The sequence below is a fragment of the Astatotilapia calliptera genome, chromosome 3 (assembly GCF_900246225.1).
Source record: "Astatotilapia calliptera chromosome 3, fAstCal1.2, whole genome shotgun sequence".
In the NCBI taxonomy this organism is placed as follows: domain Eukaryota; kingdom Metazoa; phylum Chordata; class Actinopteri; order Cichliformes; family Cichlidae; genus Astatotilapia; species Astatotilapia calliptera.
The window spans coordinates 41,247,979-41,259,455 of NC_039304.1; the positions used below are offsets into that span (position 1 = coordinate 41,247,979).

At 43.2% G+C, this 11,477-nt stretch overlaps 1 pseudogene; it reads left to right on the forward strand.

Annotated features, from left to right (window-relative positions):
* Positions 1-278: 278 nt before the first annotated feature.
* On the forward strand, positions 279-4,096 carry LOC113010166 (cytosolic sulfotransferase 3-like; annotated as a pseudogene).
* Positions 4,097-11,477: the final 7,381 nt, after the last annotated feature.

Sequence of the window (11,477 nt, forward strand, 5' to 3'; positions counted from 1 at the left end):
TGGGCACCAAAACTACAACACATATCAGGAAAGGATGCAGTATTTTGCAGCGAACGTTAAGTGACAAAGAGACTTGTGGAAGATCCAGATCCAAGCCAAGTACAAGAAATACTACTCAGTACGGTGAGTGTGGAGTTCTTTAAACTATATTTATTAATGCAAATATGCTAAACTGTTAGATGTGGACGTTTAATAATGTGCTTCACTTTTCATTCGTCAACAGGAAAAATTATATTTTTCTGACTTCTGCTTTTAAATTTAGTTTCACTGATAGACAACATTCAATTGAATACAGTTCACTTCATATAGAAACATTTCAGAAAAAAGGAAGAGAGCGGAGAGAGGCAGGACAAAAGCCAGAGTTTAGTAATTACTATTATTAAATGCAACAGTGTTGTATGAAATCAAGAATGATGTGTGAATGAAAAAGAAATGCTCAGTGCATCATGGGAAGCTCCTACCAGCCAGGGGAAGGTTTTAAATTAAGTTCTTTAAGATGTGATTTTAGATTTAACAGGGTGTGGCGACACGGCAGTGTGGTTTTTACCACTGGTGACTCACAACAAGAAGGTCATGAGTTTGACTCCACCATCTGGCCGTGTGTTGGGTGAACTGGTGATTCTAAATTGGCCGTAGGTGTAAATGTTTTTCTGCCTCTCTGTGTGAGCTCTGTGACAGACTAGCAGCCTGTCCAGGGCCTAACTGACCTCTTGCCCTATACTAGGATATGCTGCAGCCCAACTCTAACCCTGAATTGGATGAGTAGAGTAGTAGAGTGGATAGATGGGTGCACATGTAATCTGATGTGACTGGTACTTGGATTTTACAAACAAGCAATTCTCATAGATGGCAGCACCACCTCGACCAGAAATGTTTGACTTCCATGGAGTCTCCATGACCAACCCTTTCACTGACAACTGGGACAACGTACAGAACTTCAAAGCAAGACCAGATGATATTGTTATCGCTACGTACCCTAAAGCAGGTACTGATGTGTAAGAGCTCTGCAGTACTTTTTTCACCAACAAAAATAGATCGACATATCTTGCTAACCAGTATCTATTGATATGTTTGTTTGTTTTATCTCAGGAACCACATGGATCTCTTACATCATAGATCTTCTGTATTTTGGGAACATGAGTCCAGATCGTCAGACATCCATCCCTCTTCATGACAGAGTGCCCTTCCTGGAGATCTGTCTACCTCCTCTACCTTCAGGTTAAATCCTATTTTATTCTATCATATTACACCAAAACAAAAAGCTCAAAGTCAATTTCATTTTGGCTATATACTTAAACAAAAATATTAAAGGGAAGCCATTATAACATGCTTAAGAAGCAGCTGCTAAAATACCCCATTATTCAGTGGCTTTCTAAGAGCCAGCAGTTTGTCAGTGTGTAAACATGTCAGGTTATTTAAAACATCTACATTTTTCAGGCCATTAGTATTATTGACATGTGATCTAAAAGAATCTTTCAATCAGTTGCAAACAAACCCTTTCTTATCATCCAGGCACAGACTTGGCAGAACAACTTCCCACCACTCCTCGTCTCATTAAAACTCATCTACCAGTCCAGTTTGTACCAAAGTCCTTCTGGGAGCAGCGCTGCAGGGTAAAAATCATGCATATACATTAATGAAACCCACAGATTATAATTTAGTGTGGTGTCTTTCTGTAGATAATCTATGTGGCCCGCAATGCAAAGGACAATGCAGTGTCCTATTTCCACTTTGACCGCATGAACAGTGCCCTGCCAGAACCAGGAGACTGGAGCACATTTCTGCAGGGATTCATGGAGGGAAAGAGTGAGTCCAGTGTAGTTTCAGGTTCCAGGAAAAACAATGTCATCTCATTTTGCATGTAAAAATTCCTCTGTGCATTGTTTTGTGGCTACAGGGGCTTTTGGATCGTGGTATGACCATGTGAACGGCTGGTGGGAGAAGAAGCAAACTTATTCAGATTTTCACTACATGTTCTATGAAGATTTGATTGAGGTACTGTGGCTTGTGCTAATGTCTTTGCCATTGTCAGCTGAGCTCTTTAAAACTGTCTTGATTGTGACTGTAACAAACAAAGATCCACAGGAACATCTCATTTTTATCAGCCTATACATGGCTAAAGCTATAACGGTTAACTAAAAGATTTTCCTTCTTGGATGCAGGAAAAAAGAGAGCAGCTTTCCAGGGCCTGTCTCTGCAGATGATGAAGGAAATAGTGTCACACACAACATTTCTGTAAAGCCATGGCCAAAGGTTTTGCTGCTATTCAACAAAGAAAACAACATTTGCCTTAAATTACAATTAATTCCGACTAGGTGCCCAGATATACCCAGTTTTAAATGGGTATTTTACTTTTCTTTTTTTTTAAAAAGCAGCGTGCTGTGCAAGTGATAAAGATGTCTTTGAGTATGCTTATACTATACTCTATAATCAGGTTGTTTGTATGGAACAAAAGAACAAGTATCAGTAAATGCCCGAAATATCAAAATTACAGCTTTTCTTTGAGTGGAGACTGAACATGTGCATGGAAACATGGTAAGCGTCAAACTGATAAAAGCTGAAGAAAAGAAAAATCTGTTTGACCGATCACTACATCAGTCTTTGTCGTGTGTTGTTCTAAGTAGCTTTCTAGACCTAAATGCAGACTTGTGACACAATTACAGTGCGAAAAGCAAACCTTTATTATCAGGACCATGACCATATTTCTCAAGTAACTTTTTTGAAAAATGCAAGTAAGCTTATTTTCCCCAAGACACTAATGCTGTCGCTTAACTCAGAATACTAGTTTACACAGGGCAGATATCATATACATATACAGATGTCATATGCTGTAAATAGGAATGGGCAGTGGTAAGAGTTTAGTGATTTAATTCCATTATGGACACCACATATCGATTTGATTCGTTATCGACTCTCACTGGCTCCCCTTTAAGAGTCACCACCATTTCTAAGCAGCACAGCAAAGAGATCACATTCATGCAAATTAAATACATGCTGAGTGATCAAATGTTTGAACATGGTTGAGGTATCTCGCCTCTTTGTTGTGATCTTTGTGGTCATTGGTGCCCATATCACACAGAACTCTTTTCTTTAAATGAATGCAGCACCTTACTTATTTACTCCCAGCACAAATACATTTGTTATACTACACGTTACTCCTTTTACTCTGTAAAGGCTCCACACACCAACACACTCCCCTATACTAATGAGGACACATGGGATCTTTCTCTTAGTGTTTAGGTATGAACACAAATGAAAGGACAAAACAGGATAAAAAGACTTAAAAGTGCAATAAATGTGTTATAAAAATAAAAGTAATGGCCAAAGCCACGCTGTTGATTATGCCACTATTTTTCTCTTCAGTCAAACAAACTGAAATCAGCTGATTGTAGTGAGATAACTGATTAACGGGATAAATAGCCAGGCAAACTAACAATTCCAAGTAATCGGACTACTGAGAGCTCTACATTCCCATCTATAATTAGAAATCAGTTACTGTACCAGTTACCGGTATTTATGTACCAGATTTTATTTCATTTGTACTTTGAGCACCAATGAAATTTAATTCCATTGTAATTGGGAGAAGTTGGACATTTTTAAATATCTCCAAAAGGCCTAACAACACCAGATCAATCTAGACAGATAAGAGAGGATAAATTTGATTTTGGGTTGAAATGTTCCTTTAAAGGTGATAATTATTTTCAATATTTATGTGAACAGGACTCTGGACGAGAAATAGACCGACTGTGTTCCTTCCTTGGTTTGTCTCCATCACCTGAAGAGAAGGAAAGAGTCAGAGCCAGTGTGACGTTTGACAATATGAAACAAAATAAAATGACCAACTACAGCACAATTCCTCTGTTGAACCAGACCGTGTCTCCTTTCATGAGAAAAGGTAAAGTTCAGCATCACTTTTTTTCAGTACCAATATTTTCTCCATATATAATTAGGTTGATTGGTTACTCTGAACATTTTGTCTCCAGGGAAAGTTGGTGACTGGAAGAACCACTTCACTGTGGCCCAGAATGAGCAGTTTGATGAAGACTACAAGAAGAAGATGAAGAATCCTGATCTAAAGTTTCGTTATGAAATTTAGATCCCCAGCGTGACTCGATGGAGCTGTGAAGTGATGAAAACGTTAACATAACATTTCAAGATTCATCTGCACCTCTTACGTAAAATTACCAAGAAACAAAACTTAGAGTAATGTACTGTCAAAATTATGCGTCTGCTAAGATTGACTTTGAATCTTTGACTTTCCTACTTGTTTTTTGATTGATGTTGGTATTATTTCCTTAATGTTATGCCAGCCAAAGACTGTATTTAATCTATTATTTAACAAAATAATAAAAACATAGACTAATTACCCTTTTCTCATCTTTAGCAGTAATGTTGAATGTATTGATTTAACCTTGCTGTCTCCCTACTGCAGTTTTTTAATTCAGAGTTACAGCTTTGTGTGATTTAAAAAGAACTGTGCTTAAAAAGTTTTATAAACATGTTTGTTGTCTCATTCTGAGGGACTATTGGTCCTAAAAGAAAGTGTGGAGCATTATTAAAATTACTACACATGATTCCACCACCACAAACCTGAGTAGTCCCAGTGAACACACTGGCTACCACCAGGAAACCGTACAGATGACATCAGGCCAGGGTTAAGATCACTAACATAATATCTAATCCGGACACTAAGAAAAAAAAACATGAAAAAGTAGTAACAGTTAAACAGTAGCAGATAATAATCATGTCATGTCATGGCATGTCATGTGCCTGCCTGCTTCAAGTCCTCTACCATAATCCCTGTCCCCAAGAAACCTAGGATCACTGGACTAAATGACTACAGACCCGTGGCTCTGACATCTGTGGTCATGAAGTCATTTGAGCGCCTAGTTCTCTCCTATCTCAAGACCCTCACGGCCCCCCTCCTGGATCCCCTGCAGTTTGCATACAGAGCCAACAGGTCTGTAGACGACGCCATCAACATGGCCCTACACTTCATCCTGCAGCATCTGGACTCCCCAGGAACCTACGCCAGGATCCTGTTTGTGGACTTCAGCTCTGCCTTCAACACCATCCTTCCAGACCATCTCCGAGACAAGCTTTCCCAGATGAATGTGCCTGATCCCATCTGCCGGTGGATCACTGACTTCCTGACGGACAGGAAGCAGCATGTGAGGCTGGGAAAGAATGTCTCGGACTCCCGGACCATCAGCACCGGCTCCCCTCAGGGCTGTGTTCTTTCTCCTCTGCTCTTCTCCCTGTATACCAACTGCTGCACCTCCACCCACCAGTCTGTCAAGCTAATCAAGTTTGCAGATGACACCACCGTTATTGGACTCATCTCGGACGGGGATGAGTCTGCCTACAGGAGGGAGGTTGAACGTCTGGTGTCTTGGTGCAGCCACAACAACCTGGTGCTGAATGCCCAGAAGACAGTGGAGATTATTGTGGACTTCAGGAAGCACACAGCCCCACTCCCCCCCATCATCCTGACTGACACCCCCATCACCTCTGTGGACTCATTCCGCTTCCTGGGTACCACCATCACCCAGGACCTGAAGTGGGAGCCCACCATCACCTCCGTCATTAAGAAAGCCCAGCAGAGGATGTACTTCCTGAGGCAGCTGAAGAAATTCAACCTGCCAACACGGACGATGAGGCAATTCTACACTGCAATCATCGAGTCCATCCTCACCTCCTCCATCACTGTGTGGTACGCTGGAGCCACTATCAGGGACAAACAGAGACTGCAGCGTGTTGTGCGCTCTGCTGAGAAGGTGATTGGCTGCAGACTCCCATCTCTGCAGGACCTGTACACCTCCAGGACACTGGGGCGTGCAGCTCGGATCTCAGCTGACCCTTCTCACCCTGGACACAGTCTGTTTGACCTGCTCCCCTCAGGCAGGAGGCTCCGGTCCATTCGCACCAGAACCTCTCGCCATAAGAACAGTTTCTTCCCCTCTGCTGTTGGACACATGAACAATAACCACATGACTGTCCCCGCCACGAACACATGACCCTACGCTGTGTTCACTGCATCATTTCATGTCTGGCACTGATCACCACCTGCACTCATGTATATATCTTTCTACGTAGCACTCTTAATTCTTATTCTTATTCTTATTTTTTCATGTCTATTTAAGTGTAATTTATAACAGTATGTTTGCACTGAAGCACCGCAGCAATTTCCTAATGTTGTAAACCTGCTCAACATTTGGCAATAAAACCCTTTCTGATTCTGATTCTGATTCTGATCAGCGTACGACAAACACATGAATCCCAACAGTTCAGGCAGCTGCAGGTTAGGATTCCTGAGGAAGATCTCTAAAGAAAACAGACCCCCAAAGTATCAGTTAATCAGCTGCAGTGACTCATCTAGGTGACAGATCAATTACTGCTTATCATCAGACATGGTAAAGGTCTGCTACACCTGGTGCACAGCCTTTTGTTACCTGAGCACCTCCCACTAATACACCCACTGTTCTCAGAACTGCTGATACTCCTGGGGACATGAGAAGTCCCAGACACTACATATTAATAATAAAACATTTAGTATTTAATAATAATACCCATATTACTCTTAGTCCCATGTTAAAGCCCATCAGACTGCAGAAAACTCTGGTGGTGGTGATCATGATATTTGATACACACTGACAACAGTGATGTGTGTTAACTTCCTCAGAAGGTAGCACGCTATCAATGGTTTACCACTCAAATGGCTGGGGTTGCACCACCTATCCTATCATTTACATATAGTATAAAGCACCACCTTAATTTTTCCCACAGGCATCCATGTCCCTGTCAGCACTCATCATGATAAAAACCAGCAGCTCCTCTTAGATTCAGGTATCAGGTACCTGTCTCGTTAAATCTTCTGGCTTCTGACCAGCACATGCATCATGGTTCCTTTAGCTCATATAGGCAGCAGATCATTTTTAAAATATGAAGTGAATATGAATATGAATATATACACATATATATAAGCGAGCCTACCGCAGATATGAGCGAGACATAAATATGAAGGCATGCCGGGTCGGACGTCGCCCGGATCAACAAGGTCCGCGTCAGGTGTTGAGGAACCAGAGCACCCTGACGAGAAGTGGGCTACTGGAACAAGAACGCATCGGTGAGCAAGAGACGGAAACAGGGCGTTGTTGGAATGCTACTACGCAAGTAATCCTGGCAGAAGGGGCTACATGAATAGGATGAGGGAACTGTGGCTTCTTTGATACCCAACATCCACAATTTGGTTGGTTGGTTGGTAATTTTATTTCAACATGTGAACAATATACAAGTACATTTAGAAAAGAAATAAGAGAGAAAAAAAATACTATACAAATTACATACAAAAAACATTCTGATTAATTTATATGTTGAAAGGGAGTGGGAAGAAGTATACACTTATTTAATCCCACCCCTGTCCCATAAATTATCAGTGAATATTTAGTCAGCTTCCTTACTGATATAATTTGTAATAAAAATAGTGAACAGATTTCTGATATACTATATACTATAATATCACATCATGAATTTATTGTTTGTTTGTTTGTTTTTAAATAGAGACATTCACTTAATTTAAATACGGCGAAACAACTAGTAGCTCAGTGTTCCAACATTCGAAAGAAGGGACTGCTCTCACAGCTAGAGATTGACGAGGTACAACATAAATGCTACGGCAAGGGGGAGCCAGGACGCCAGGTCAGGGGGGAGATATCATCACCCCCACCCGAGATTAAGTACCAAGCCCCAAGTGTGATAGGAGAAGGATCGTTGAGTGTGAGAGGAACTGACCTAAAAGATAGGATCATGGCCAAGCTTGAAACCTGGACCCCCCGTAGCCGGTTACCAAGATTACATGAAGTACCCTCAGAAGATCTGCTAGATGACGTTAATGCAGCACTATGCAGATACCTACAGCCACGATTAGCGAGACTAACAAGCTAATCTACAATACGGCAGCAGTGATCAGTGACATGCTTGGCTACAAGTTGAACAGCCACAAGGGGCAGTACCCTCCATGGAGAAGAAGGCTAGAGGCTAAAATCAAGGTAGCACAGAGGGAGGTCAGCCAACTATCAGAGTTGCAGAAAGGCACAATTAAGAAGGTGCCTAAGAAGTACAGAAAGCTGTCCATACCTGAGGACTTGGAAACTGCCAAGCAAAGACTCACAGCCTTGGCCAGCTGCTTGAGGAGGTACACCAGAGAGATAGAAGGCAGGAGAATAAACCAGCTGTTCTCCACAGAACCAGCAAAGGTGTACTCTCAGTGGCAAGGGAACAATAGGACAGTCCTGATCCCCAAGGACCCCAAGAAGGGACCGGTCCCATCCAACTACCGACCAATAACCTGCCTCAGTACTACATGGAAGGTCCTGTCAGGCATCATATCGGCTAAGATGAACAGGCACATGGGTCAATACATGAGCGGGGCACAGAAAGGGATTGGCAAGAATACCAGAGGCGCAAAACACCAGCTACTGGTAGACAGAACAGTCAGCCGAGACTGCAAGACCAGACTGACCAACATTTGCACTGCCTGGATTGATTACAAGAAGGCCTATGACTCAATGCCCCACAGCTGGATACTGGAATGCCTAGAATTATACAAGATCAACAGGACCCTAAGAGCCTTCATCAGGAACTCAATGTGGATGTGGCGTACAACACTAGAGGCCAACTCCAAGCCCATAGCACAAGTCACCATCAAGTGCGGGATCTACCAAGGAGATGCTCTGTCCACACTGCTGTTCTGCATAGGCCTGAACCCCCTCAGTGAGATCATTAACAAGACTGGCTACGGATACCGACTACGGAACGGAGCAGTTGTCAGCCACCTCCTGTACATGGATGACATCAAGCTGTATGCCAAGAGTGAACGAGACATCGATTCACTGATCCACACTACCAGGCTATACAGCAATGACATCAGGATGTCATTCGGGCTGGAGAAGTGTAGTCAGATGATAACAAAGAGAGGGAAGGTAGTCAGAACTGAGGGGATCGAGCTACCAGAAGGCAACATTGCAGACATAGAGGACAGTTACAAGTACCTGGGGATCCAGCAGGCGAATGGGAACCATGAAGAGGCCGCTAGGAAAGCTGCAACCACCAAGTACCTACAGAGGGTCAGGCAAGTCCTGAGGAGTCAGCTGAATGGTAAGAACAAGATCCGGGCCATCAACACGTACACCCTGCCCGTGATCAGGTACCCAGCTGGTATAATAAGTTGGCCAAAGGAAGAGATAGAAGCCACTGACATAAAGACAAGAAAGCTCCTTACCATGCATGGAGGGTTTCACCCCAAGTCCAGCACCCTGAGGCTGTACGCTAAGCGGAAAGAAAGGGGCCGGGGACTGGTGAGTGTCAGCACCACAGTCCAGGATGAGACAACGAACATCCAAGAATACATTGGGAAGATGGCCCCAACTGACCGAGTGCTCAGTGAATATCTCAGGCAGCAGAAACCCAAGAAAGAGGAGGGAGACGAGGAACCATCATGGAAGGACAGGCCCCTGCACGGTATGTACCACCGGCAGATAGAGGAGGTGGCTGATATCCAGAAATCCTACCAGTGGCTGGACAAAGCTGGACTGAAAGACAGCACGGAGGCACTAATCATGGCAGCACAAGAACAAACTCTGAGCACAAGATCCATAGAGGCTGGGGTCTATCACACCAGGCAAGACCCCAGTTGCAGGCTGTGTAAAGATGCCCCTGAGACAATCCAGCACATAACAGCAGGGTGCAAGATGCTAGCAGCCAGGGCATACATGGAACGCCATAACCAAGTGGCCGGCATAGTATACGGAAACATCTGTGCCGAATATGGCCTGGAAGTTCCGAGGTCAAAATTGGAGACGCCCCCAAGGGTTGTGGAGAATGACCGAGCTAAGATCCTGTGGGACTTCCAGATACAGACGGACAAAATGGTGGTGGCTAACCAACCGGACATAGTGGTGGTGATCGATGTAGCGGTTCCGAATGACAGCAACATCAGAAAGAAGGAACACGAGAAGCTGGAGAAATACCAAGGGCTCAGAGAAGAGCTCGAGAGGATGTGGAGGGTGAAGGTAACGGTGGTCCCCGTGGTAATCGGAGCACTAGGTGCGGTGACTCCCAAGCTATGCGAGTGGCTCCAGCAGATCCCGGGAACAACATCGGCGATCTCTGTCCAGAAGAGCGCAGTCCTGGGAACAGCTAAGATACTGCGCAGGACCCTCAAGCTCCCAGGCCTCTGGTAGATATATATATATATGTGTGTGTATATATATATATATATATATATAATATATATATATATATATATATATATATATATATATATATATATATATATATATATATATATATATATATATATACACACACATATATATATATACACACATATTTACATATATATACATACACATATATATATTTATACTGTATCTTACAATACTATAATATTGGCCATATTATATTTATATTACCACAGTGAGATGATTTTAGTCTCATGAACAACATTAGCTAATTGTTATTCACTAGCTAATCTTATATGACTGTTCAGTACAGAAATGAAGCCCAACTATCATGTTCTACAGTCCTGTGGTCTCAGCCTCAGATACTCAACTAATCAAAGTGATGTCATGACAAAAATGAATGACCAACAAAACATTTTTTTATCCTTCATTTCTGTCACACAATACTGTATGTAACGTTTCTCGCGGTTAGTATCATGGTTGCTAGGCAACCTGAGCAGCGCGACGAAGGCTAGACCGTCCCATTTCACAAGCCTCTCACTTCCGCACTTCTCGTGCTTATAGTACGCACCGTACGTAGTACACGTAGTGCGCGTACTTCAAGCGTGCAGACCCTGAATTGGGACACAGCCAACAACAACATCACACTGATTCCACTCTGACATCACTGATCAATAATCAAAGAACACACAGATCAAATTGATCGATCAGCCATCAGAGGAGTCGGATCAATGGAGCTGCTTCTCTTCCTGATGTCCCCTGTTTGATCCTGGACCTGAACTCTCCCTGCAGAGGAGACACAAGACAGTCAGAGACACACACACACACACACACACACACACACACACACACACACACACACACACACACACACACACACACACACACACACACACTACAGAAGGAAACAATCAAACAAACCTTTGACTTTGAGCTGCACTGTTTTGTATCTTATCCGTCCGTTCATCGAGACTTCACAGCTGTATTCTCCACTGTCTCCATCTGTGGGGTGTTTCAGGGTCAGACTGAGGTCTCCAGTTTTCAGCAGGTCTTCATTCATCTTCGTTCGGTCTCTGTAACCCTGGTGCTGTTTGTCAGCCTGGTCAGAGCCGTTCTGATACACATGGGCCTTCTTGTTTAAACTGTCTCTCCACTCCACCTCAGCATCTTCAGGCAAGTTTTGTGTGGTTTTGAAGGGCAGCTGGACAGACTCCGCTCCCTCATTCACCTCCACCT